Source organism: Ambystoma mexicanum, chromosome 7p (genome assembly GCF_040938575.1).
Source record: "Ambystoma mexicanum isolate Mex_15411 chromosome 7p, UKY_AmexF1_1, whole genome shotgun sequence".
Taxonomy (NCBI): domain Eukaryota; kingdom Metazoa; phylum Chordata; class Amphibia; order Caudata; family Ambystomatidae; genus Ambystoma; species Ambystoma mexicanum.
Genome location: NC_090939.1, coordinates 111,361,187 through 111,388,491, shown reverse-complemented (window position 1 = coordinate 111,388,491; position 27,305 = coordinate 111,361,187). Strand labels below are relative to the sequence as shown.

Here is a 27,305-nt window from a genome sequence, read left to right as displayed (position 1 = left end):
ATCCCTGAGATTAGAGCTTTTAAGGTTATACATGTTGAGTTTCCCCTTTTTTCCTCCCGTAATGATCTTTTTCACACAAAAAACATTGGGGTGGGGGGGGTGCTATCACTGATATTAAGCGCCACCACAAGAGGAAATCTTGCTTGTAAAAGGTAGTGCGGTGAGTTTGCGTGAGTTCAAGTAAAAAAATAACAGGTGTTCCAAAATCTGTGGGTTTATGATCTGGGGGTGTTATAAAGGTTACAAGTCTCCTGCATAGAGCACCAGTGTTTTTAAGTTCAAGGTTTAAGAACCACCAGACCGCTAACTCTCCCCTGTCCCCAGATCTTCTGAGAAAACCTCCACTTTCTATAAAAACCAGGAGGGATTACTTCTTCCAAATTCTAACTTTGCTCCTTCCCCCGGTAACAATACCCGGAGGATAGATCAACACCAGAGTGTAGCAGTTGCAGAGTTGCGGAGCTCGGGGCCACAGCTAACATGGCCAACACACTAGCCGCACTTTGCTTTGCTTTGCTAGACAGGCAGGTTCTAAGCCACAAAGTCTGTCTCCTCCAAAGTATGGGGACTGTAAAAAGACTTGCTCCAGACACAACGCCACAAAATCTCAACATTCCCAACACACTTGTCGCACACCACTGCACTTTGCTGGAGAGGCTAGTTTTAAGCCACAAAGTCCGCCTCCTATAAAGTATGGACACTGTAAAAAGACTTGCTCTGGGCACAACTCCACAGAATCTCAACACGGCCAACACACTTGCTGCATTCCTTTGGTTTATTAATATTGGCTTGGTCAAAAGCCATAGTGGTGCCAATCCATAAAAAGGGCGACCGGGACAATCCAAATAACTATCGTCCAATCGCTCTTTTAGATACCATAGGTAAGGTTTGTGGATCTTTCTTGAGAAAGAAACTTGCAAAATGGGCAAAATGGGCAAATGATGAAATGATTGTAGACCCAAGACAAACGGGATTCACTGCTGGCGTCGGAGTGGACGCAAATCTTTGCATCTTAAGCATATTAAAAATGGAAACCATCAAAGCAGGTCAACGGATGTTTCTAGCCTTTATTGATATGAAACAGGCCTTCGACGGAATAAATCGCAGAAGGCTATGGCAAAAACTTATCTCATGGGGATGTCCGGCCAATCTACTTGAACCTATCATAGCACTCCATACTAATACATCAATACGTGTGCGATTAAGCAATAATGGAGAAATGTCAGAAACCATCGAAACTGAGAAGGGGGTAAAACAAGGGTGTCCTCTGGCATCAGAGCTATTTAAATTGTTTATAGCAGACCTACCAATTCACTTGAGAGACGTCAACTCATTTCCTCCAAAACTGAACAATACACCAATTTCCTGCATAACATACGCCGATGACTTAGTACTACTGGATCGTACACAAGTCGGACTGCAACGATTGTTAAGCAAATTGTATAATTACCTGACAATGAATGACCTCGAAATAAACACGGCCAAAACCAAGATTCTAGAAATTGGCTCTAAAGGTAACAGAAAAGACAGAGATTTTTCATGGTCCATAAACGGTGAAAAAATAGAAAGAGTAACTTCCATAAAATATCTAGGAATACGCTTCAATAACTCCATCAGTGAAGGACCATGGATTGAAGATCTAAAAAATCGCATGAAAAGGCTGGCGCTGCAAGGAGCAAAACTAGAGAGAGAATATGGTAAATTCTCGTTGGCTCCTGTTATATTGTTCTAAGCACAAAAAGTGGTACCAACAATAACCTTCGGAGCGGAAGCTGGGTGGAACATCTCAGAAACAACATGGCACCTGCTGGAAAGCATATTTTGGCGTAGAGTGTTGAATCTACCCAAAAGTGTCCACGCTGCCGCAGTAAGGCACGAATTATCACTGAATTCGTTACACTCGAAAGTTATATGGAAATCGCTCACAACATGGAGGAAAATGAATCTGAACCCCCCAATTCCAGCATATGAGATCTTCAAAATGGAAACTGGAACTCAAATAAATCTGACAACTAAATGGAACTCCAAACTAATGGAAATCCTAACCGCAGCTGATATTAAAGAAACAGAACTGTTGAATACACCTCAAATCGCAAGTTTGAACGATGGTCCTGGATAATTAACAAAGAAACGCGAGATTCACTCAAATCAATGGCAAGTCTAGGGCCAATCGAAAATAAACTAAACATGCCAGCTCGATTCCTGACACGATGCCCTTCAAAGTATCATCGTATGCAGTTTCTAAGATTGAAACTAAACATATTAAGAACAAAAGAAACACTAAAGAGACAAAAAAACACAAAAATAAAGGACAGTTCCTGCAGATTCTGTAAAGATGGGATTGAAACCACCAAACACCTTATAACAGAGTGCACAGGAACAATCTCTCAGCGTAAAATACACCTGGAAAAGTTCACTCCGTTGAGGAATGATATCGACAGATGGTGGAAAAATCTGTTATCGGGCGAAAATATACAGCTAGTCTGTGCAGTAATAAATTACATGGACATGCTGTTGCCAAATCAGGAATTCTGGGACATAGACAAGAGAGTTGCCAAACCATAACCATAACCAAAGGCAAGCAGCATTAACAAGGAATAAGGATGAAGCGTGGAAGAATGTAACAAAAGCCTTATCATAAAACATGTATTAGGCTGTAGTTTTACAAAAAAAAAAAAAAAAAAATATTGGCATTTTTGTAATAGAGCGTTAGCTGTTCCATCTGCCTTGATGGTCTCAGGCGTATTCCTCAACAGTCTGTGTTGTGTTTAAGAGCCTGTTTTCTTGAATATCCTTTCATGTTTCCCAACCTCCATCTCCAGTTGTTTCCCAGTGACTTGCTGAGATTTGATATGTGCTGCAGATTGACTTGTGATAACCCCTCTAACCACTGCTTTCCTAGCATCCAAACTCTTCACTTGTAACCTTTATAACACACTTGTGTTTTCTTCAAAGCTGTTTTTTTATAGTGTAGGATATTCGGGGTGACCAGACGTGTGTCCTTAAAAATGATATCATCAGAGCAGGAGGCACTGTCCAAGATATGCCCAATAACATGGGGAAAAAAGGCCATCCCCTATCTGGGGGTCCATATCCCGGCAGACCCGAGAGACACATATAAGGTCAACTTTCCTCGACTCTTCACAGAATTGGAAGGCGACTTGAAACGATGGGAGACCCAAGAGATCTCACTGCTAGGGCGCATCACGGCATGCAAGATGAACCTCCTCCCCAGATTCCTGTACTCCTGCGCCTCCCTACCAGTAGCGATTCCCACACCAACGCTCCGAGGTCTCCAAAGGACAATGCTGAACTTTATCTGGAAAGGTAAGAGAGCGAGAATCCCTCTCAGGACGATGCTGGGGGGTTCCAAATTAGGAGGGCTCGGGGTCCCGGATTTGCAAGCCTACAGAGTAGCGGCACAACTAGCACAGGTGCAGGCATGGCAAAACGTAACAAACCGCCCTAGATGGGTTGAGCTGGAACAATCACGAACACCCCTGCCCCTACGATTCTTGCCACACATCCCACCCCCCCTCAGGTCGCATTGGGGAGACCTCCTCCTATCAACTAAACACACCCTCAGCTCCTGGGACTGGGCACTAAAACGGAAGGGAGTGCCAAGGGGGCTGAGCCCACAATCCCCAATCTTCCACAACCCAACTTTCTCACCGGGAGCGAATCCCCGCAACTTTCAGAATTGGATAAACGGGGGACTAGAGACAGTGGACCAGCTATACATAGGAGGGAGACCACTCACATTCGACCAATGCAAGGAGAAATTCCAACTCCAGGAAAGAGACAGATTTACCTACATCCAGATACGCCACTGGTGCTCGCACCCCCAGACCCTCCAAGCAGCGACACGCCCCCCGACCGCTCTGGAACTCACACTGAGAGACCTCCCCACCCGCGGTAGAGTATCCACCCTATATAGATGCTTTTTAGCCGACTTCCTGACCACAAAAACTCGATGCATGGCTCAATGGGAGGCGGACCTGGGACACCCAATCGAGGACCAAACCTGGGTTGACATATGGACCAGAACTCACACCTCATCGACCTGCATCACCAACAGGGAATGTGCATATAAGGTCACACTCCGGTGGTATTACCCGCCCCTCCGACTTCACCACATAAATCCGCAATTGGACCACTCCTGCTGGAGAGGATGCGGCCACCCAGGCTCCTTCTTCCACATGTGGTGGACCTGCCCAAAGATCCAACGGTTCTGGAGGACATGCCTGGGGACCATCTCGCAGATCACCGGAACGACAATCCCCCTAGAACCAGAAGCAGTCCTGCTAGGAGCTCCGATCCCCACGATCTACCCGCGCTCCGGGCCCAGAGCGAAACTACTAACCCACTGCCTCCTGGCAGGGAAAACAGTGGTGGCACGAACTTGGAAATCCCCGGAAGGCCCTCACATAGCCCAATGGTGGACCAAACTATGGGACATTCTGATCGCGGAGAAAGTGACGGCAGCACAAGCGGGTACACTCCACAGGTTCCGGAATATTTGGGCCCTAGTGCTAGAATACGACCAGCGCTTCCCCGCCCTAACTTACAAACCGACCCGAGCCCGCTGGATCCTGGAAAACCAAGGGACCCCCGAGGCAGAACCATAGACGCTGAGGCAAGAAGCGGACAACCTAGGAGGGAAGATACCACCTCCAGAGACTGAGGAGCAATGAGGCCGAAGAACGAGGAGAAGGAGGAAACCCAGGGGGGGGATAAGAGACTGGGGATCTATATACCTAAAGAATCACTGCCGATATTGTTTTTAATTATCATTCTGCCTTGACTGAAAATAAACAAAGTTAAAAAAAAAAAAAAAAAAAATGATATCATCATCTTAATGTGCCTTCTCTTTTCAAACTGATTCTTTATCTCCGATTAGTCTGATTCAATTCAATTCCATGCCTAGCAAAAGTCTGAAGGCTGCCTTCAGACACTCTGGGCATTTGGCGTGCAGAAATCATTAACGGGTGCCTCACTGAGCTGTCCTCAAAGATGTAAACATGCATAATTAAAGCACTCTCCATACCACATTAAGACATGAATTAGATCAACTGCAAGCCAGCATCGAGTCCATTTCTACCAGTAAAGGTTTTCAAGAGAATCATCATTCCAGGAGCATACCTAACCCATTTTACAGCATCTAGTCAATTCATCTCAAGCCATTCCATCTAATACCATTCCATCGAAATGTTTCCATCTAAAAAAAATGTCATCTAATGCAAGTTCTTTGGGGGGCTAAAGGGTTAATTTTTGTTCAGGTGTATTTTAAAGAGTAACAAACGAGGGTTGGGGGCGCAAAAACAATGAAAAAGAAAAGAAAAATGCATTGGATGGACATTTTGTAGATGGAAATCTAGATGGAAAACCATTAGATGCAATGGTTTTAGATGAAATGACCATAAACCCATCTTAGTGATGGCTGTGAGTTAGAGCCTGGCACACTTTGAACATGGTCCTTGGTCCTTGAAGAATTGCTCCTTGAAGCCACAAATGAAGGTCAGCTAGCAGCATTAATCTTGCTAGACTTTTCATCAGCTTTGATACAGTGTTTCTTCTTGTTTGAAAAGGAGAGGACATATTTGGGGCTGCCTTTAAGCCATGGTAGCAGAATTTTGGTACTCAGCAGACGAGTGAAGTGTTGGGATTCCTGAGAACTCTCCCCTAAAACTAGTGTATGTGTCCGCTGACGGCTTCCATCGTACCCCACTCATCCTCAAACAGAACACACACAGATACCCAACATAGCTAACGGTCTATCATGCCTCTTCACTGTCATAGACCCAAAAGGACCACACACCAGGAGTCAGGGCAGAATTTCTCAAGAGCAAATGCCATGGCTTCCTGCCCAGCTGCCCGCCTCTAGTGTGTGCCTTACCTTTCTGCAAAATGCTGGGATGTGGAAAACCTTTCCAGGTCACTTCTGCAAGACTCCGGATTGGGCTCTCCTAGAGCAGCGACTCTATCTCAGACCACTTGACCTGCCCATTCCACTGCAAATAGGTTAAAGGCTGCACTTCTTGTACTGCAAAAGAGCATGCCATGCCATGCGCCTTCACACATGATTCTTACCACCTGGAACTCGCCACGATCATCACGTCCCTAAATATCTTTCACCTTTCTCATATTCAGGGCCCCTGCAGCATGCCACCCGCTCTACAACATGTATACAACACCTTGTGATCAACAAACCACCTGTCAATAAGTCGGCCACTGCTACACCCCTTACCTCTAAAGAATGCTATCCACCGAAATCAAACACCAACACTATATGGCCCCCAGCGACAAGAGGTCATGGAAATGGAAATTGTTGCACTTTAGAAAAAAACTACTAACATCAGCACTCTTGAGTCCCATCAATTATGTTAAGCATCTTCTTTCTCAGTTGGGTTATTGTAAGGCGGACTGATATGATTTTACGTATTATATTCTTTGGGTGTGTGTGCATATTTAACCATTTATTTCTCTATTGCCTTAAAAGTTCCCTTGCTCTCTGCCTACTGTTATCTTCTGTATTCTTTTTGTGGTATTATTCTCTGCTGCCCGGGGTGATCACTAGAGAACTCTCTGAGCTTGGAGTGTTCCTCTGTTCTGGAAGGGGGGAATTCCATACAGGGTGATTGGAGGGACGGAAGAAGAGAGAGCAGAGAGCAGGGTTCTCTGGGAGTCCTTTATACCCAGTTGAATTCTTGAACTTGAGAATCCAGTAAATACAATTGGAGCAGCCCCACCTTGTCTGTGGTGGTTTCTTGAGACTGTCCACTTTTACAACACCTAGCCTTTATCGCGTTCTTCTCTTCTGAAATCAAAATCCTTTTGCATGGCCAGCTACCAATATCATGACCCTGGCTGACCCATTGTTCTCCATGATGCGTACTAATTTTGTGGGGATGCAGGGTTCTGGAATATGCTTAAAAAGTTCAGTGTGTTTGTTGATAAAAGGTTACAAAAAATCACAGCCCCTTCCTTTGACATTTTCATCTCATCCGTAGGGATTTGGCATTGCCAATAGTCATGAAACTGAAGCAGATTGCTGTTCGAGATGGTCTTGGCTACCTACCTGGTTTTCACTACTGTATTTGACAACTACTGTTCTGAGTTTCTTTCTCTGTATAGTCTGTGTAAGTCTGGATCTATCTATAAATAATGGACTATCTCAGCATGGGCTTCAAACACTCATCACGCTCTATTCCTTGGAATGAAATGTTCTCAGTAGCAGAGTACTAGTATTACTGCCAACAGTGATGTTGGTCTTTCGTATCAGTAGCATGTAGGTGTAGGAGTTTGTCATTCCTAAATAGCATCTAAACTAGGGCGCTTCGGGGGACGCAATGTAGAAGCCCAGATAGTTATATGGAAGAGAGCCGTTAAATTGGGAAGCAATCAAGGTTGTTGTTTAGAGGAACCTCTTGAGTGGTAAAAGATTGTGAAACATTAAAAGCTGAAATCTCAAGGGGAGCCTCCTGAATTCTCAGTAGTTGTGTTGGTGCTGGATGCTTGTATGAAGATGTTTGTGGGTCTCTGGAGGGTGCTCATACCGGATGTGCAAAAGGATAGTGGCTCATTTGGTGGGAGTAGCTATGTTAGCACGGTATTATGAGAACTGTAGTTTTATGTATGACAAAATTAGGGGACGCTCACAGGTGTTAAAGGTGCAGTGTGCGGGTAGCATAGTTAGCTGGAATGGGTAGGGATATCGGTGAAGGAAGGGAGCTCCAGAAGGGGGGAATAACAAGTTACTTACCACTGGTAACGTTCTTTCGATTGAATGCTCCTCCCACGTATTCCTCATCTTATGATAATTATCCTTCCAGCTTCAGCTGCTTTGGAATGTTTTCTTTGACTGGGGGCGCTGTGTGCCGCCTCAATGAATCGATATCCTTCGAGGGCCTCCGTTCGACTGTCAACGTCATAATCAGTATAAATAGCACATGCAGCACCCGTTGGTTTTAGTTCTGTACCAGGCGTGCCATAGACCGTAGACTCCAAGGAAGCGTGAAGTGTAAAGACGCGTACATTCTACGGCAGGGTAAGCTGGGAGGGGCGATGAGGAATACGTGGGAGGGACATCCAATCGAAAGAATGTTACCAGGGGTAAGTAACTTTTTCTTCGAATGGATTGTGTCCTCCCACGTATTCCTCATCTTATGATAGATTCCCAAAGCAGTAATATTTTGGTGGTGGGAGTACAAATTATATTTTGTCTCAATTGTTATCATGGACTGAATGAAGGACTGCTTTTCCAAATTGATCTTGTTGACTCGAAGATTAATCCAGTCATTAACGTTTCACAAACATGTGATGACCAAGTGGCCACTGCACAAATGTCTTTGAGTGGAACACCTCACTGAAGAGCAGTAGTAGAGGTAGCCATGCCCCTTGAGGAATGTGCTCCCAATCCTTCTGGCGGGTCTTTGCCTGCTAACCGGTAGCATTTCCCAATAGCCAGGATGATCCATCTGGATAGGGTCTATTTTGTCACAGCTAACGCCAATTTAGAGCCTGTATAGCCAATGAATAATTGGTCATCTTGACGAAATTTAGCCATTCTTGATCTATAAAAACTGAGAGCCTTTTTGGGTCCAGCCTCTGTAATCTTTCCTCCTCCTTTCCAGGATCAGGAGGTGGACAGAAGGTTGGCAAAATAATCTTTTGCGACAAGTGGAAGTCAGAGAATACCTTGGGTAGAAAAGAAGGGTTCACACTAAGAACAACCTTGTCTTTAAGGAAAACAGTATTTGGGGGTTTACAGGAAAGTGCCTGCAACTCCCTTACCCTGCAGGCTGAAGTTATTGCTATTAGCAAAACAGTTTTCAGGGTTGACAGCCTTAATGGGCATGAGTGTATTGACTCAAAAGGAATGCATGATAGACATACCAGGTTAAGATCCCATACAGGAACTTTGAATGGAACCGGTGGAAATACGTTAATAAGACCCTTTAGGAATTGAACAATCACAGGGATTTTAAAATATGAATATTCCTCTAACGAGCATTTGAAAATAGATATCACCTCAAGGTAACCTTTAATTGTTCTAATCTGGAGCCACAGGTTTGCTAAATGTAACAAAAAAGGAAGCACTAAAGATGTGTCACATAGAAAGGCATCCACATTCTTATCCCTACACCAACTACTGAACTTGTTCCAACGGCAGCGGTACAAAGATTTCGTTGCTGGCCTTCTGGCTGAAAGCAAGATCTCCATTACATCATACAGGAAGTCCCAATCCTTGTATCTCAATCTCCCAGAAACCATGCGTGAAGGTTGAGTTTCTTGACCACTGGATGGAGAACCAGACCCTCCTCTCACGAGAGAAAGTCTTCTCTTTGTGGAAGATTTATTGGAGGGCAGATATGCATGTCCAGAAGGTCCAGGTGCCACATCCTCCTGGCCCAATCTGGGGCAATTAGGATAATGGATTTCCCGGACTTTCTCAACCTCCTGATCACATGATGAATGATGGCTACTGGTGGAAACGCTTACAGGAGTGGAAACTCCCATTCATCTATGAATGCGTCCCCTAGAGGTCCTCTTGGAGGAAATTCCCTGGAGCAAAACAGTTGACACTAGCCGTGAACAGTCAGTCTTAACTGTTCAAGGTTATTTGGCTTCAGCACCAAGGGAGCAACGGGTCATAAATACCACTAGGACCAGGCGGACAAAACCACAATGTACCTGGTGCTTGAGATGATCTTGATGCTCAACAGCGTTGAGTCGGTTCCAGGACTCTTTGCAGCTCCTACGACAGAGTTCAAGATGGGAGACAGCTGTGGTTATCAAGTGGTAAGCAGTTCGGCAAGCAAGGCTGGACGGATGGCTTCAGGCTGGCATACACAGCATCTCAGGGTCAAGAATCATTGTCTCTGTGTTGGTTAGCAGTTCTGGAACGTGGGACGAGGCGTTTCGGATGGCTTCAGTGACTGCAGCTTGACAATAGTCAGTGGTGCAGCCAGTCGCGGTTTGAGGGCTCGACTGCTTTGAACATGTCCTTAAAAGATGGACGCTGGTTGATGCTTGTTGTGGCACTCCTTCCTATTTTCTTCCCAGGGCTCGTGTCGTCCTTTAAGACGGATGTCCCAAAGCTGAGGAGAGTGTTTGCAGGCAATGGCCTTGTCCTTTGTTCAGAGACTCTCTGGCACTTGCCACCTAGGAAGCTTGCTGGCAGAACCTAGTAGGGCACGCTGTGTGCTGGCTGGGTACCGGTTCTGGAGCTGCTGGATGGGTGATCTGAGTCTGGTATCTCCCTCTGTTCCCTGGGAGATGTTTACGGGAGAGATCTTGCTTCCCTCTTGGGAATCCTACCCTTCCTTCACTGGCGGAAGCTGTAAGGCACACTGTACCCTCAGCAGGGGTCCAAATGAGTCCTTCTTACTCCTTTGTCGTCATATGATCTGTCAAAAGAGGGGCTCAAGCCTCTATTAAAGCCAAATGGGCCCCAGTGATTGGTACAGGATACGCCCAGCTTAAATAACCAATCATGGGTCCCCACCAACAATCTTCTGTTATGCGTGAGGTCATAACCAGAGTGCTTTGCAACAGGAAAGGTAATGGGTGACAACATGTACTAAGTCCCACCCATCTTCCTGTCTGTTGTGGATCAAAGTGAGCTCTCTGTGGTTCCTGATCAAAGCACAGGTCGCCCTTGAAGTTTGTGACGAGGATAGACTTTCTGTCTCCATCAATTCACATACTCAATTCACAAACTCCTATCCATTGAAAGGGGGTCTCCCCGCAGAAGTTGCCTGCTGTAAACAGTTGTCCCAGACATGCCATTCACTGCCCTTCATACAGAGGGGTGGGAGCTGGCTTCAGGTTGACACATTGCATATCAAAGAGGTGTTAGTGTCCTGCCCCCTTTTGCCAGTTCTGAAATCAACTAACTAACGGAAAGAAAGTGTCCACGGGCTGTGGATCACTTGCGTTCCCTGCAAACTCGGGTCAATGCCAAAGGCAATAAGTGAATTAAGACATATGGTTATGTAATACTCATGGAGATCTTCTTCAATAGTCTATTTGTATAATGTAGTTGAAATGGCTGTTAAGGCAGGAAAAGGGTAAATCAAGTTTTAGTCCAAGTATAGGGCTAATTTGCATCCAAGAAATCATTATCTAATTACCTAGATAAATAACTCCATGTGTGGCAAATTAGCCCCATGCTTCAACTAAAACTTGATTTACCCTTTTCCTGCCTTAACAGCAGTTTCAACTACATTATACAAATAGACTATTGAAGAAGATGTCCATGAGTATTACATAACCATATGTCTTAATTCACTGATTGCCTTTGGCATTGACCCGAGTGTGCAGGGGACGCGAGTGATCCACAGCCTGTGACACTTTCTTTCTGTTGTTTCCTACCACTTCCTAGTGTCAAGGTAGTGTGTTTCTCCTCTGCACCTCATTAAATATCTATCAGTCATTCAGTCATACAGAATTTTTTGATACAACCTGGTGTGCAGACTGTGTTCACATTTTCTCTGCCTGTTTCAACTAACTCTCATCAGTATGCGCTGCCACCAGCCGAACCTAGACAATAGAGACGGCGGATCAATGGAGCCTTTGATATTTTAATAAGCTGGCCATGGTCGGAGCAAGGTGTTGCCTTCCACCTTCTTGAGATACTTTGATGTACTCGTGGCTGTCACATTCCAGCTGAACATGACAGGGAGGACTGTGCCTGTAGGCTGTGTCCCCCAGACTGCACTTGACTATGTGTTTGTTGTGCGGCGAGCATAGGAAAATGTGTGCGGATTAGCCCCATGCATTTTCTGAGGTTGATCTCTCATCATTCATTTTAATGACAAAACTTCAAAAATATCCCAGGTGACCGCATACTCCCCGTGCAGATGGGCGAATTCCTCACAGCTTCAGCATACCTCACTCTCATTGGGGCGTGACAGAACCACAACTTGCTACAGGACATTCACTCTTGCTGCAACCTCTTGCTGGTATACAGAGTGCGGCTGGATGTGTCTTCCTTTGCAGGCCTTGCCCTTTGAAGATCTGACAGGATGTTTCCAGGCTCTCCCTCTTTCTCTTGGTCAAGCATTCAGCTGTTGGTCACGAAATCGCCATCCTCATCCAACGGCATCTCTTTGCATATGTTATTACTTCTCGCTGCCTCAGTCTCTCTTCGTCTTTGAAGTGGGCCCTCTCTTTGGTCCCCGTGGAGCCCCACTCTGCCCAAGAGAAAAAAGACTCAGATGGCTGCCACTTTGCCCATACTGGCGATGTCACTTCACTACATTGAGCAAACCGATAAATATTAAAAGTGCAATAGTGATCGCTATGCCAACCGTCTTCGGCTAGGCCAGGCTCCAGGGCGTTCTCCAAAGTGCACATGGGGTTAAAGACATTTCATGGTTAAAAAGAAATCCATGTTATTATAGCAGAAAATATGGTCAGCCACAAGGAAACAATACCATCCCTCCTGCTAGAGAACACATAGGGGTGAACTCTTGAGTTGTAATTGAATCCCCACTGATGTCAAGTTCATGATTGAGCATAGGAGTGAACTCTTGAGTTATAATTGAATCCCCACTGATGTCAAGTTTGCTGCTTGAGCATAGGTGTGAACTCTTGGGTTGTAATTGAATCCCCACTGATGTCAAGTTCATTATTGAGTATAGGGGTGAACTCTTGAGTTGTAATTGAATCCCCACTGATGTCAAGTTTGCTGCTTGAGCATAGGGGTGAACTCTTGAGTTGTAATTGAATCCCCACTGATGTCAAGTTCATGCTTGAGTTTAGGGGCGAACTCTTGAGTTGTAATTGAATCCCCACTGATGTCAAGTTCATGCTTGAGTTTAGGGGTGAACTCTTGAGTTGTAATTGAATCCCCGCGAATGTAAAGGTCGCTGCTCGAGCATAGGCCATTAAATGAAGATCCAGATATACTTCATACAAACCCTTTTCACCATCTCTTCCAAAGGAAGACGCTGCAAAGTCTATAAAGCATTTTGCTATTCTCTCCATAACTACCAAGTAGAAAGTCAGTACCCCTCTGGCGCACACTGGGCTGATCACGTTTGTATCTTAAACCAGATTAAAGAATATTGCTAGATTTGCCAACGCAACACGCTGCTGGCCACTAGTACAAAAAGCTGTGCCCTCGGGTACTATACCCATTTATCATGTGTGCTTCACAAATATATAAGCAAATATCCATTCTGATCTAGTTTTCTTTTTATCTAGTTAGATAGCTCAGGGGTAACGGGCTCACCTTGGAAGCAAGACGACGCAGAGCAACACAGGTTGGATCCCTGGGTCCGCGCTTAGAAACCTCTGGGTATTAAGCATGTTATATATAACCTATCATATCATAATGTCAAACTCACGTTGCCCTTTAATGTACCTGTGAGTGGAACAATGTAACGTTTATCCACTGTAGCCTAAAGGCCTGATGATTAGAGCTGGTGTGAAAGCGGATCAACCGGGACACAAAGAATCATTAACTAATCATACCAAACCTCATTTCGGAATGCTTATTCTTTAACAGCAGCCTCTATCCATTCTAGAAAACTCGTAAGCCTATTAATTCCATAGGCCATCAAGGTAATTGCCATTCCTCATCGCCGCTCAAATATATAAGGCCTTAATCTGAATGTTTAGAAAACCAATTGTGCATGAGAAAAAGACACGTTCTCTCTATTGCCAAATCCCTTGTTTCAGGCCTGCAGATCTGGAGACCACTTACTTTTTTAGTGACCCCATTTGCTCACTCATAGGGAAATCCGGAACCACTTTTTCGCCTACAGGTTTGAGAATTTTTCTCTTGCAAGATAAGCTCCTTATGTAAAGAATATTATTAGAGTGGCAATGACGTAGAGTCGTGGGCATAGAAGAACTGGATCAGGCTTGTGAAGTGCTGCTATTATGGCAGACTAGGTGTTGCTATTATGGCAGACTAGGTGTTGCTATTATGGAAGACTAGGTGTTGCTATCATGGAAGACTAGGTGTTGCTATTATGGAATACTAGGTGTTGCTATTATGGCAGACCTAGGTGTTGCTATTATGGAAGACTAGGTGTTGCTATTATGGCAGACTAAGTGTTGCTATTATGGAAGACTAGGTGTTGCTATTATGGCAGACTAAGTGTTGCTATTATGGAAGACCGATCTTGATTTCCTGAAGTTACCTTATAAAGAACTTATTGCCAATCGGTGGATTGCCTCAAACGTGCTCCAAAATGACTCCTGTCCCACTGGTGTGTGCATCACCTTCCTGGCCCTGTTCCGCGAGGCTTTCGCCTCATGGAAGGGGTGGGAATAGCACTAGTCCGCACTGGGTGACATTCTGAAGTGGCCAGTGAGGGGACAGCTACTGGGCACAGTGGTATTGCTAGAGCTGTCTTAACACATCATATAAGCAAAGACATTGCTGGGGGGGGGTGTTAAAGGGGCTATTGCCCCGGGTCTTTTGGTTGTAGGCCCGGATAAAAGCTCAGGGGTTACAACCAAAAAGCTAGCTAGCCCCGAGTCCTGACAGTCCCGACATTAGCGTAACCCCGGATCTATTCCAGACCTAGCAACACCCCTGCATATAGTGAGGCCAGGCTACACTGTTCCTCAGACTCACTAGGTGGACTGTGGCTTGAACGCTGCCCAAGTAATTGTCAGTAATGGGTAGACATACAAGACTTTAAATCAAACTCTTGGACCCCAGACCTGACAGATTTATTTATAGCCATGGCTGGTTTTCTACATCCAATCGCCATATGTTGGCAACAAACTATGCCCTCTGACCTCTGAACATTTTAATAGGAGTCAAGAACCACACGTAAAGAAACGAACTGTGCTCCACAAGCCAGAGGGGAACAGTTGTCACATTGATGTGATGCACGGGAGAGAAGTCAACCAATCGAGATAAGCTGGACCTGACATTATCGATGTGCCCACTTAGGTGATGATGGGAGCAGTGGTGGCACTGCACAGCCGGCTGCATCTGTAGCATCCAGAAGCTCAGTGCCTCGGGCTGTGATGAGCCATGTTAGAAAGTTGGCAGCAAGAGCTGTGTTGTGTGGCACTGCGCCAGTTCATTGTAGTGAGTGTGATGTCCAGTTGAGTAATCCAGCACAGTGGGACTTTGCCTACGCTAGCTCTTGAGTATGCCCAGTGGCAGATTATGAAATGTAAATGCAAACTCTCTCCCTTTTTTCCCCTCCTAAATCGCTGTACTTCGGCAGCTTGTATCTACAGCTCAATGCCAGTAATGCAGTAGCTTCTTGCTTCTGTGCTAGTGTTTTTTGTGTTTCATATTCTTGTTATATTGTGAGCACTTTATTACTCTGTTTGCTGAGGGAACTGGAGTATGTTCTGAGAGTAGTTAAATCACTAGCATGGACCAGTTGGGCATCTCCCATGATCTACCACTGATAGACACATGTCTGAAAGTCACACCTCTGTGGATGCTTGCTTGGAATCTGCGTGGCTCCTGTATGCTGGGCCAGCCATGGGTGGCCATCATTGGTATGGGCCACAGTAGCTCACCATCAACTTGTTGGTCTACTGCACAGAGGTGAATTGTCTCCTGCTTCGTAACAAGGCCTCTTGCTCAGCCTATTTCTTCTACTTCCTCACACCCTCTGAGTTCAAACCTTTTCACCCTACTCGGTGTGCCTCATGTCGCCTACTAAGCTACTAATGTAATACTTTTTTGGTTCTACAATAAATCAATATTTTGCAATGGAGATCACATTGCCGAGTAGGTGTTAATCAGGGCTTGGGTCAGAGGGTCCTGAGGTGAGGCTGGGGATATGATATGATATGATAGGTTATTTATAAAGTGCTTCATACCCAGAGGTTTCTAAGGGCGGACCCGGGGATCAAACCTATGTTATTCTGTATCGTCTTGCTTCCAATGCGAGTACGTTGCCCCTGAGCTATCCGCCCGAGGCTACTCAATACCTCCCTATCTGTGCCCTCTCCTTGGCACTATGCTATTCCTAACATGGGCATTGTTCAGTTATTTTTCATTTATTTCTAGAAATCACAGGAAAGCAATGCATTTTTGGCACAACAACACTTAAAAAATGTGCTAGCACAGCAGAGGTCATGGTTCAATGGAGTGAGAGAATGGGACATGAAGACCAGATGTTGCAAGGGAAGGGGGAAACATAAACCAGGGACAAGGACAGGACAGAATAACATTGGAATGTGATGGTGGAGGAAGTGCTAAATTAAGGATGGAGGGGTGACAGAATAGTGCTATAATGTGTTCCGTGAGATTAGGGAGAGCAGGAAGTAGGGTGAAGAAGTAATGCAGAGGGCTAGGAAACAGGTTCTTCAGAAAGGAGGCAGGCATTGAGGTTGGATTTAAAAAGTGGTAGAGTTGGAGTAGTATGGAGAAGGAGAGGAAGAGCATTCCAGAGTAGGGGAGCGAGGAGAGATCAGAAATGAGAGGGAGCACGGGGGGGGGGGGGTAAGGAGGTGAGCCGAGGATGATCTTAACAAGTGAGGGGGAGAGTAGGGAGTGAGATGAGCAGATAGGTAGGGATCGGTAAGTCCATGGAGAGTTTTGAAGAGGATGAGAAGAGGGTTCTACTTAGCTCTTTGTTTCATAGATTGCCAGCCAATCTGGGGAAGGGCAGAGGAGGTAGAGGTAAAGCGAGAAAAGGTTGCAAGATGTGCTGACCATTAGACAGGCGACTAGTTGGGAAAGCCATAGAGGAGACTGGCACAGTGGTCAGGTCCAGAAAGGAGTAAGAAGTAGAGTCACTGTTTAGAAGGAATGAAAGGAGGAGCTGCAGAGGTACAGCTCATACCTCAGGAATGATCCACTGGTGCCAGTATTGTGGGGAAAAGGGAAGTTAAGGGCAGGTTTGGAGGGGGAGACAAGGGTTTAGTTTGAGATGTGACTTCTGACTGAGGACGTGGGCCTTTCTAGAGACTTACATATGTTTCTCCACAGGTGCCGGAAGCAAGCCATGTACCTTGTCCAAAATCCACACCCTCAGATGCACAGTTTACCTCTGCTCCTTCGCCATAGTAATAGCATCATTAACAGCAAGGCACAGGGAAGAAGGAGCATGCCCAAGCACTCCAGGGGGAGGCGTTTCTGGGAAAGAGAAGAAACTTCCCAGAGCCATGAGGGCACACTTTCTCATCACTGATTCCCAGATAGGCAATGGCGTGGCAGATAGCTAATAACCACTACTAGGCACCTAGAATATACTTTTCTGGCACTGAGTGTAGCACCAGTTTACTATCAAAGTCTTATTTATTTATTATCAGTTGATAAGGTGCCCATTGCGACCAGGCTCACTTAGTGAAATCCCAGCAAAAGGGGTAAATTGGGGAAGACAGAGCGTTCACAGTCACTGGGATCTTGAAGTGCATGGAGAGAGCATCATAGAAGTGCAAGAATGAGTGCATAGAACAGGGACTAAGGAGGGGAGGACAAGTGCCTGGGCCAATATTTACAATCACAAGTGCAGTTGATGGGGAGTGCAGATGATTTCGGGGCAAGTGTTTGTATTTTTTATGTCAGTGATTGACTGGCAAGTGTGAGACGAGCATGATATCAAGAGAGACGACATAGACAACGAAAGACCTTTATTAAAATGTAAGGATGCTGTAAGGCCTAACTTGCCCTATAACTAAGGAACAAGATACTTACCTGTAGCTATTGTTCTACAGCATGGGTCTGGCATGGAGTCACATGCTCATGAATATTCCCGTCATCAGGCTGGGAATCCTCAGTAAAAGAAAAACAGTTTCACTTTCACTTACAAACTGTATTTCTCCCTTAAACCAATCACTGTTCTCTGGGTCATACTACCCCCATCCAATGACAGTCCTCTCCCTAAGCCCCTCCTCCGGCAGCCATCTTCAGATTTGGTTAACATGTAAAGTGGCAATATGACGACGAAGAGCCGCATAGGGGATGGAGGGAGGGTTCACATGTGGATCCATACCAGACCCATGATGGTGAACAATAGTTAAAGGTAAGCAACTTGTTCCTTCTCCAGCATGGGGTCTGGCATGGATTTACATGCTCATGAATAACGAATACATAGCAGTACAACATGACACAACCACGGGAGGTGGCAAGCCTCAATAAAAGCAATCAACTCTTACATCTGGAACAGACTCACCTCAAGCAAATAGGTTGAGTAGCACTGTTTGGCCGACTCTTGACTACTCCCTGGAATCCCTGTCAACGCAGTAGAATTTAGTGAAGGTGTGCGTTGACCTCCACGTACCCACCCTGTAGATGTCCAGCAGGGGAACACCAGATAGGAATGCTGTAGTCGCAGCGATCGCTCTGGTGGAGTGGGCGGTCGGGCAGCGGCCGGCTCGCCAACCGGTGATAGTGCATGATGCAGCTGGAGAGCCACTTTGAGATGTTAGCCTTGGAAAAGGCCTTCCCATAGTTCACAGGACCAAAGTTTACAAACAGTTATGAAGTCATTCGAAAACTCTTTGTGCGTGTCATGTAGAACTTAAGGGCACGATCAAAGTCTAGCGAGTGCAAGGCCCTTTCAGCCAGTGACGAAGTCTTCGGGAAAAGAACAGGGAACACCAAAGGCTCGTTGAGGTAGAATTCCGATGGAACCTTCGGCATAAAAGAGGGGTGCATCCGCAACACCACCTTCGATTCGTGCAAAGTCAGGTATCGCTGTTTGCAGGATAGGGCCTGGATCTCACCTACCCTCCTGAAAGAGGTGATGGCCACAACGAAAGGTGTTTTCCACAAGTGGAACTTGAGAGGGGCCTGATGCATAGGCTCGAAGGGGGCACCCATGAGCCTCATCAGCACCACGTTGAGTTCCCAAGCCAGGGAAGTAGGCTTCACTGGCGGGAAAGATCAAAACAGTCCTTTGAGGAACTCCTTGATGAGTCAGTGAGACCAAAGTGAATATCTTCCTGGAGACCTAGTGTAGCCTCTAGATGTACCTTGATAAAGGCGTGCACCAGTCTGGCCTTGGCCAAGGATAGCAAGTATGGACGAATCTGCGAGACCGCGACCCTCAGAGGGGTAATCTTCTGAGACCGGCACCACGTAGCGAAACGCTTCCACTTGTGACCGTAGCACTTCAAAGTCGACGATGCCCTGGCCTTGACGAGGACCTTCCTGTAGTCCGCAGGCAACTCATATCCTCCAAACTCTATGGCTGCAGGAGCCAAGCCTTCAGGTTCAGGGATCCTGGGTCATGGTGAAGGATTGCGCCTCCTTCTCTGGTGAGAAGATCCGGATCCACTGGCAGCTTGACAGACTGAGAAGGTCTGGGTACCAAATCTGCTTCGGCCAAGCTGAGGCAATAAGTATCATTGAATTGGCACTGTCTGAGTGTGTTGATGACTCGTAGCAGGAGAGGCAATGGAGGAAACACATACAGAAACAGGCCTTCCCACGGGAAAGAGAATGCGTCACCCAGGCTCCTCGTTTGGTGGAATCTGCTGGCAAACTTCTGCCATTCGGAGTTCACCGCCATCGCAAACAGATCGCTCTGGGGTCTGCCCCACTTGACAAAGATGCGGCCCACCTGGTCCTGCTGATGTTCCCCCTCGTGGCATTAGCCCAATTCTGCGATGGTGTTGTTGACTCACGCTAGGTGAAGAGGAACAAGGAACATCTCTTGTCCAATGGCCCAGCGCCACAAGTCCTGCTCTTCCTTGGAGATCGCTGGGGATCGAGTGCCCCCCCCTGCTTCCTGATGTAGAACATTGTGATGGTGTTGTGCGTGAAGATCCTCACCACCTTGCCTTTCAGAGACAGAAGGAATGACTTGAGGGCCCAGAACACTGGCCGTAGCTCCAGGATGTTGATATGGAGATCCTTCTCCTCCGGCAGCCATAGGCCTCTGGTGTGCAGATGCCCGGTGTGGGCTCCCCAGCCTTCCAGGGAAGAGTCTGTGGTGACCGTCTCTTGGTATGGAGGGTTTTGAAAACCTGTGCCCCAGGCAATGTTGGAGCAGATGCCCCACCACCTTATTGCTCGACGGAATTCCTCATTGAGTGGGATCTTGTCCGCAAAGCTTCCGGACACCTGTATCCAGCGAGCGTCCAGGAGCTCCTGAAGAGGTTGCATCTGTAACCTTCAGAGCTGGACAAGGTAGATGCAGGACGACATCATGCCGAGCAACGACCTGATGGTTTGCACCATGGCGGTCTTCATCAACAACAACTGGTGCACTTTCCCTTGAATGGCCGATATAAACTCTCCTTCGAGGGTGACGCCAGGCAGGACACTGTATTGAGTCTGGCTGCCAGGAACAGGGCGTTCTGTGATGGTGTCAAGCAGGACTTGGATAGTTGATGGAGAATTCCAGATCCCTCAGCAGCTGAACGCTCACCTCCGTGTGTCCGACGGCCAACTCTCGTGAGCGGGCCCGGATGAGCCAGTCATCGAGGTACGGGTATACGTGTATACCCCGTAGATGCAGATGGGCCACCACCGGTGCCAGGAACTTCATGAACACTCTGGGGGCTGACTTCGATCCGAAAGGGAGGGCCTTGAACTGGTAGTACTGTGTCCCTGCACTACAAAGCGTAGAAACCTTTGGTGCTTCCTGTGAATGGGGACGTGGAAATAGGCATCCTCCAGATCCAGCGACGTCAAGAAATCTCCTTTTTCCAGTTGGCCGAGCACGTGTTGCAACGTGACCATCCTTAATTTTTGGGACTTGAGGTCTAGAATGGGCCTCCAGCCCCCGGTCTTCACTCTGACCAAAATGTATCTCGAATACACTCCTGAGCCCTGGAGTCGCTGGGGAACTAGCTCTATTGCCCCTTTTCGCAGCATGACCTGTACCTCCTCCAAGAGCTGAAGGATGTGTTGCTCCTAACGGGCCACTGGAGGGATCCGCGGACACCTGCGCTGAAACTCCAGGATATGTCCTTGGGTGAGAGTGTCCAGCACCCATCTGTCGGTGGTGATCTTTTTCCACTCGCTGACAAACCTCGTCAGCTGGCTTCCCACCGGGGTGCACAGGTGGGGGCCCGATGTCCTGGCCTGTTCAGGCTTGCTTCAGCCCCAGCATCCTGCCTTGCAGGTGACGGCGACGCTGTCCTCCTCTACTGTAGGCCTTGGAACGGCCTCTGTAGACTTTGTGAGTCATGGATCTGGAAGGCTCAGGGTGCGATGAGGATAAGCCTTTTGGAGACCTGCTTGACTTTCCTCTGGAGGAGTGAAAAGAAGAGCAGTGCTGCTAGACAGTGCCCAGGGAATGGGCCGACTCCGTATCCTCCTTGATGGCCTGTAGGGACTCCACAATGACCTTCTTGAAAAGGTTATCTCAGTCGAAAGGCATGTCCAGTACCTTCATTTGGACCTCCTGGTGGAAATTTGTGGCCTTCATCCAGCCTTGGCAACGAAGGCAAACACCGTTCCCCATCTGCCGGAACCCTGTATCGGCAATGACCAGCGCCACTGTAATGGCATGATCCAGCGCAACCTCCCCTTCCCGGAAGAGAGCGTCTGCCTTCATCTTCTTGTCATCAGGGAGGAACTCCAAAATCAGCCCCAGCCTGTACCACAGCTCCCTGTTTTACCTGGCTTGGATCGCCAGTGTGTTGGCCGCCTTGATGGTGGATGCTGCAGTGTAAATCACCTTGCTTCCCATGGCGTCCATCTTCTTCCCCTCGCTGTCAGGAGGGACTGAAGACAACGAGGACGGGTTAGCCGACCGTTTCATCGTGGCCGCTGAAACCACTGAATCTGGCGGTGGTTGCAACCTCAGGCCCTTGGGTTCGGATTCCAGCACCCGGTACTTCTTCTCCAGCCTATCCCATTTAGCCAGAGCTGTGCAAGGGTTCCTCAATAGGGTCTCCTCCCACATGTCATCCAGAAGGGGCACCGCCATGATAGTCTTCCTCTTGGCCTCGCACCTCTGGTACAAGAAACCCTCCTTCCTGGTTTCTTTCGTGCACAAGCTGGAATAAATAGCTTGGATGCTCTGGAAGAAGAAAGAGCACGGCGTCCATCTTTAAAAACACAATCCATTGCTATCCTCAGCAGCCAGGACCTGTAGGATACTGCTGTGTGTGAAATCCAAACCACTACAACACCACAATGCCCAAGGCTGTGAAGAAGGACGCCTCCCGCCAGTGCAAGGAGCAGTTCAATGAAGATAAGTTGACCATGCTCGCGGAGACCCTGGAAGAAAATGCAGATGTCGTGTTTGCCCAGATCCTCAAGAGGGGGGCCATAATTTGAACGAAGGAGATGTAGGCGCTAGTGGCACAAAAAGTAAGCGCGGTCGGTAACACCCCCGCACAATCAAGGGCTGCAGGAAGAGGTCGGATGATTTGCGCCTGCGAGTCCGCAATATCCTCTCATCCAACAGGAGCCAGGCCATGTCGACTGGCAGATGAGCAAGCTCCCCCATAAAGCTGTCCCAGTGGGAGGACATATGTGCAAGCCTGATCGGCATGGAGGCCTTAGAAGGGGTGGGAGACATGGAGTGTGGCGCCACAACATCGGCGGACGGAGGTGAGTGTCCTAAGAAAACACTGTAATGCAGAGTCTGATGAAAGTCCACCAATATGTCTGTCCAAAGAGGCAAGCCATGGGCCAATAAACACACATTCCCAGCAAAGTTGTCGGACGCAGCATAGACACATGCAGATGCCTGCAGCAAGGCAATGCCATGCCTTACACAAACCACACTAAGATGTGAATGGCATAGGTCTCACTGCATGCAGGCCCCAACAAATATGCATGTCACATACCATACCTCTGACCCAACATGAGTGACCCCGACGTATGCCTGCATTACCCACCCATGTAGCAAGCAACATGATCATCCAAACTCAAATGCCTATTACCCTCTATTGTGTAGATGAGCAATTATACAAATGTATGCATGATGCCTATCAAACCATCACTCATGCCGTCCCTCTCTTCGATCCCCACAGACTCAGACCAGACGATGAGGCCAACAGGCCTTCGACTTCAAAGGCCCAACCCAAGGCCCGCCATGCACCACCAAGGAAACCACCTCCAGTTTCGTAGGACCATAGAGTCATGAGTTGATCCGGGATATCGGGCACAACAATGTGTTATGGTCTTGCTGGCGTCGCATACCATCTGCACATTGATGGAGTGGTATTGCTTGCGGTTGCGGTATACCACCTCCATGGCATGCAGGACCACCAACTACACGTGGGTGCAGTCGAGGGCACCTATACAATTTGGCATGCCTGCCAGTGCATGGAAGCCAACTTTGGTATCAAGAATCTCCTAGGGAGTCCGTGGTAGGGATATGTAGTCCCGTGTGTGCTTGAGGAGGGCATCCAGCACTTGGTTCAGAATGCGAGAAAATAAGGGTTGTGATATGCCATGCATGTGCCCCACTGTGTGCTGGTAGGTGCTTGTGGCAAGGAAGTGGAGCACTAACACTACCTTCAGTAGAGGGGGGATGGCGGTGCATATTTCAATGAGGCTGACAATGTCGTTGTGTGTCATGTCCACGATGGTGGTGATGGTGTCCCGGTCCAGTCGGTACAGGGTGTGGATCTGCTCCAAGGTTAGGTTGAATGGACTGGCTCTGATGCAAGTGATTCGGGGCTGCCTGCGTGGTGCTTCTGGCTGCACTGGTGGGGCATGCTGGGCCTGTCTCACCCTCCTTCTCCTCCTGTGTCTCCTCTGTGGTGCCTGCTGTTGCTGTTGTTGTTGGTGCTGGTGTTGCAATGCAATCATGTCCTCCAGCTCCAGTATTGCTACTCCTATTGGAATCATCTTGGTGTGGGAAGGGGTGTGGTGTGTGGGTGTGCTACTTTATACTGGCCCAGACGCCATTGCCTCCACCTATGCTGATTGTGTGCATCTGTGGCAGTTGGGAACACTGCACATTGCATTTTACGGTTGATGCGAGATGCCGGTATTACCGGCATGCCGGTATCCCCTATTGGCGCCTTCATGATGCTGGTATTTGCTTGTCTGCCTGACTTGTCATTTCCTCCCATTAGCGGCATGCCGGTATTGCCGGTTTGATGGGCTGCGTGCCCGCACCCATGCTGCTATTTGAGGCACTGTTATTTGCGGTGCCGCTAATAGTGGGATCTCAGGTCGGAATAGCCCGGAGCTGTTAGCGATGCCGGTAATCCTTTACCGGCATTGTTTTTCCCTTACCTCCAAACTCGGAATGACCCCCCATGCCTGTCCAAATCAAAGGTCTGTCTGTGTCAAAACCTATGCGTGCCCACACATCTAGAAATAAACAAGATGTGAGGTTTCTTCTTAACAAAAACAGTGTTCGAAAGTAAAATCTCAGCAGTTCTCAGCTTCAGTTCTTCTTGGGCTTTCTATTGCTCAATACAGTTCCAATAGCTGTTTAGCTCATCAATGTTCACCCAGGCCTTGAGGTTCCCTTCCCCAAGTTCAATATGGTACAGTTCACACACAAGAAAGCCCAGACAAAATGTTATAGATAGAGAAGCAGTCAGTGTTCCTCCCTCTGAATGCACGTTAAAAGGCCGAACCATGCTCCTTACCTCAGCTGCGTAACGCTGCATGCAACAATGAAGCTACCGACAACTGTGGCTCGACCAGAGGAAGCTGACACCTCTCTGCTGATGTGTCCAGCACTTCATGTACACACAACTCAACGTCAGAGGAAAGTACTTAATGCCCATGGGCTCTGCGATCCACCGTAAGCCGCTAGAAATAACGGATTCTGACAATCTATCAATAAACGATGACAAGAATAAATATACAAATATTGTAAGAGCAACAATTAAATAATGATTAAAAATGAATATGTTACCATCTCATAGATAAAATCAAGAGAATCCAGAGAAAGGAATAACGTATAAAAACGTATGTGATTAAATTTGAGCTGATGCCTTCAACCACTGCACAGCCTCCTCTGGCTCCTCAGTAACCTTCACAATATCATCAAAGAATATCTCCATCACAGCAGGCTTGACCAAGATAGCTTTAATGTTCTTTTCCTGTACCAGTACTTTCGCTTCAGTAAATGCCTGCCTCTTTTCCACAACCTCTTTGTGGTAATCTGGATATGATATGATATTTATTACACTGGATACACTGAAAGGGGCTTTCCATTATACAATATTTTCCACTTTTCTCTAGCTGCTTTCAGGATCCTTTCCTTAGCGCTTAATTTTTCCACAATTACAAGGATCTGAGAAGGTTTGACCACTTCCAGTATGACAACTCTGTAGGCGTAGGGCACATCTATAGGGTTAATAGTATGTGCACCATAAACTTCGGAAAGAACTCTAATTACACAGTCATTCATGGTAGTGTCCAGCCCAGCATTTTCTTCAAGGCCCACTAGGCGAAGATTTAAAGTTTCTGCTCAGCATTTTCAAGCTCTTGTTCCTTAGGTTCAAAAGTGATAATTCGCTCTGTAGTTCATTCTAGCTACCAGACACCTCAGATGCCAGTTCAGCATTGTCCTTCTCCTCTTTTGATATCCTGGTTTCCAAATGATTGATCTTTGAAGTCAGTTATGTGAAGGAAAATGTCATCTTGCCAACATCCTGTACTACCTTCAGTAAAAGGGTGTAAATGTCTTTAGGCCCAGGAGTCTCCCCAGGCCCGGTACCTTGCTTGGGGTTTTTCAGAGTGGGGTTCTCAGGTATCTCAATCTTCTTTTTGCTGATGTTATTCATTTCTTTGTGTAAGGCAATCTTCGAAAAATCCTTAGACTGGGGAGGGGGCAGGAGCTGCAGGCTTAAGCATGACTGACATTCCAGAATCGTTGCCGCAACAAGTGTGACTGTGGCAAACCTTTTTTGATTTCAGTTATGGAGAAACCTTTTTGATATGCTTAGTTGTGATAAAACTGTGGCGTATTGCACTGAACAAATACACTGTTGAGGAATTGAAATTCAGAAAGGGAAGTCGACAGAGTGGCACATAGTATTTCCTGGCCAGAGCAAGCACTGCTTCATTATATGCAAAATTCATTGAAAAATAGAAAAGAAAATGTGTACCTACGACAGTGTTCCTCAGTGGGGGCTACAGATCCTCAGGGGTGAATTGACTCAAAATGATGTGCTTGAGACTGATTAGTAGAATGGTGCCGTGAACGATAGGATGATCTTTGACTGCATGGAAGTAGCTAAATTCTGATGCTAGAGGAGAACCTAGCAGAAAACACCTTGATCACATTGGCCTCTGTGTCCTGGGAACATTCCACTGCATTCTCAAGTTTATTTCATCGGGACTATGTCCCTCTTTTCATTACATGCAGAAAATCCTAATCAATTACTGTTGTTTCCGAGGGACTCCACCTGCTGTTATCAGTTCCATGTGTTAATATCCCCACACAAATATTGTGATACAAAAATATTGCCATATTTTTGCAGCGATATTGAGGCATGGACCCTGCGGGGGACACCCCCGCAACCCGTGCATTATTTTTAAATGTGCATGGGACACCCCCGCAACCCCTTCTCCCACAAATGAACCCCCCCCCAAAATATCACCTATGGCGTTCCCAACGACCATATATACAGCAACATTTTTGGTGGGGATAATATTACCTGATAAATACAGCTGCAAAGTCCCTTGGAATCATGCCTCTCTGCAGTCATCAGAATGCACATCAATGTGTATGGTTCCCCTGCACTGAGCGGTGAAACCCGAGGAGCATGTGTGTCCGCCAGAGTGCCCGCTCATTGTGGAAAATCGGGAAGGAGCGGGAAATCCAGAAGAAAGATTGAACATTAGACAGAGCCCTGGAGAAGGTGGAAAGCAGACCTTTGCCAACCACATTACCACAAGAAGCCACACTGTTACAAAATGGAAAGGAAAGCTTTTGAAAAATCTTTTCATCTACAGTGTAACAGGCCCTGGTTCATTGGTGTGGCACAAATATGTGTTGTGTACCTAGGCCCAAACGTTTCTGGTGGGCATTTTCATGATTTGCTGTGGTTATGAAAGAATGTTCCTGGATGATTCGGCAAACCGCATGTGGTGTAGAATGCACCATTTGGCACCATTTTCTTTACTTCCTTTATTTCCTTCGGGAAGAGTATGTCCCGCCTAATTCCCTAGGGAAGAAACAGAAACCCTTACAGGGCTTGCTCTTTCCTTTAAATGTAGCATCTTTGCATTCATGCCCCATCTGTTTTGAAGGTCGCCAGCTGCCACTGGATACATGAGTTTAGGAGAAAGATAATTTCGTTTGGATTATACCCAGCAAGGTTAAGTAACAGTGGCCAAAGGAAGGAGCCAACCTTGTGCTTCAGTTCCTCTTGCTGGCTCTTCTCCAGTCACTTCTCTCTAGTACTGCAAACACTGAACACATGCAATCCCTCCACCCCCCAGGGGAAAGCAGGAAGATAGGTTCATGTGGTTGGTTGTTGGT

The 27,305-nt window shown here is 46.9% G+C and overlaps 1 protein-coding gene across 3 annotated transcripts in view; it reads left to right on the top strand.

The window, feature by feature from the left end:
- Positions 1-27,305, top strand: part of ZBTB20 (zinc finger and BTB domain containing 20) — a 3,989,371-nt gene that overhangs the window by 3,398,581 nt on the left and 563,485 nt on the right. The window lies entirely within an intron of this gene.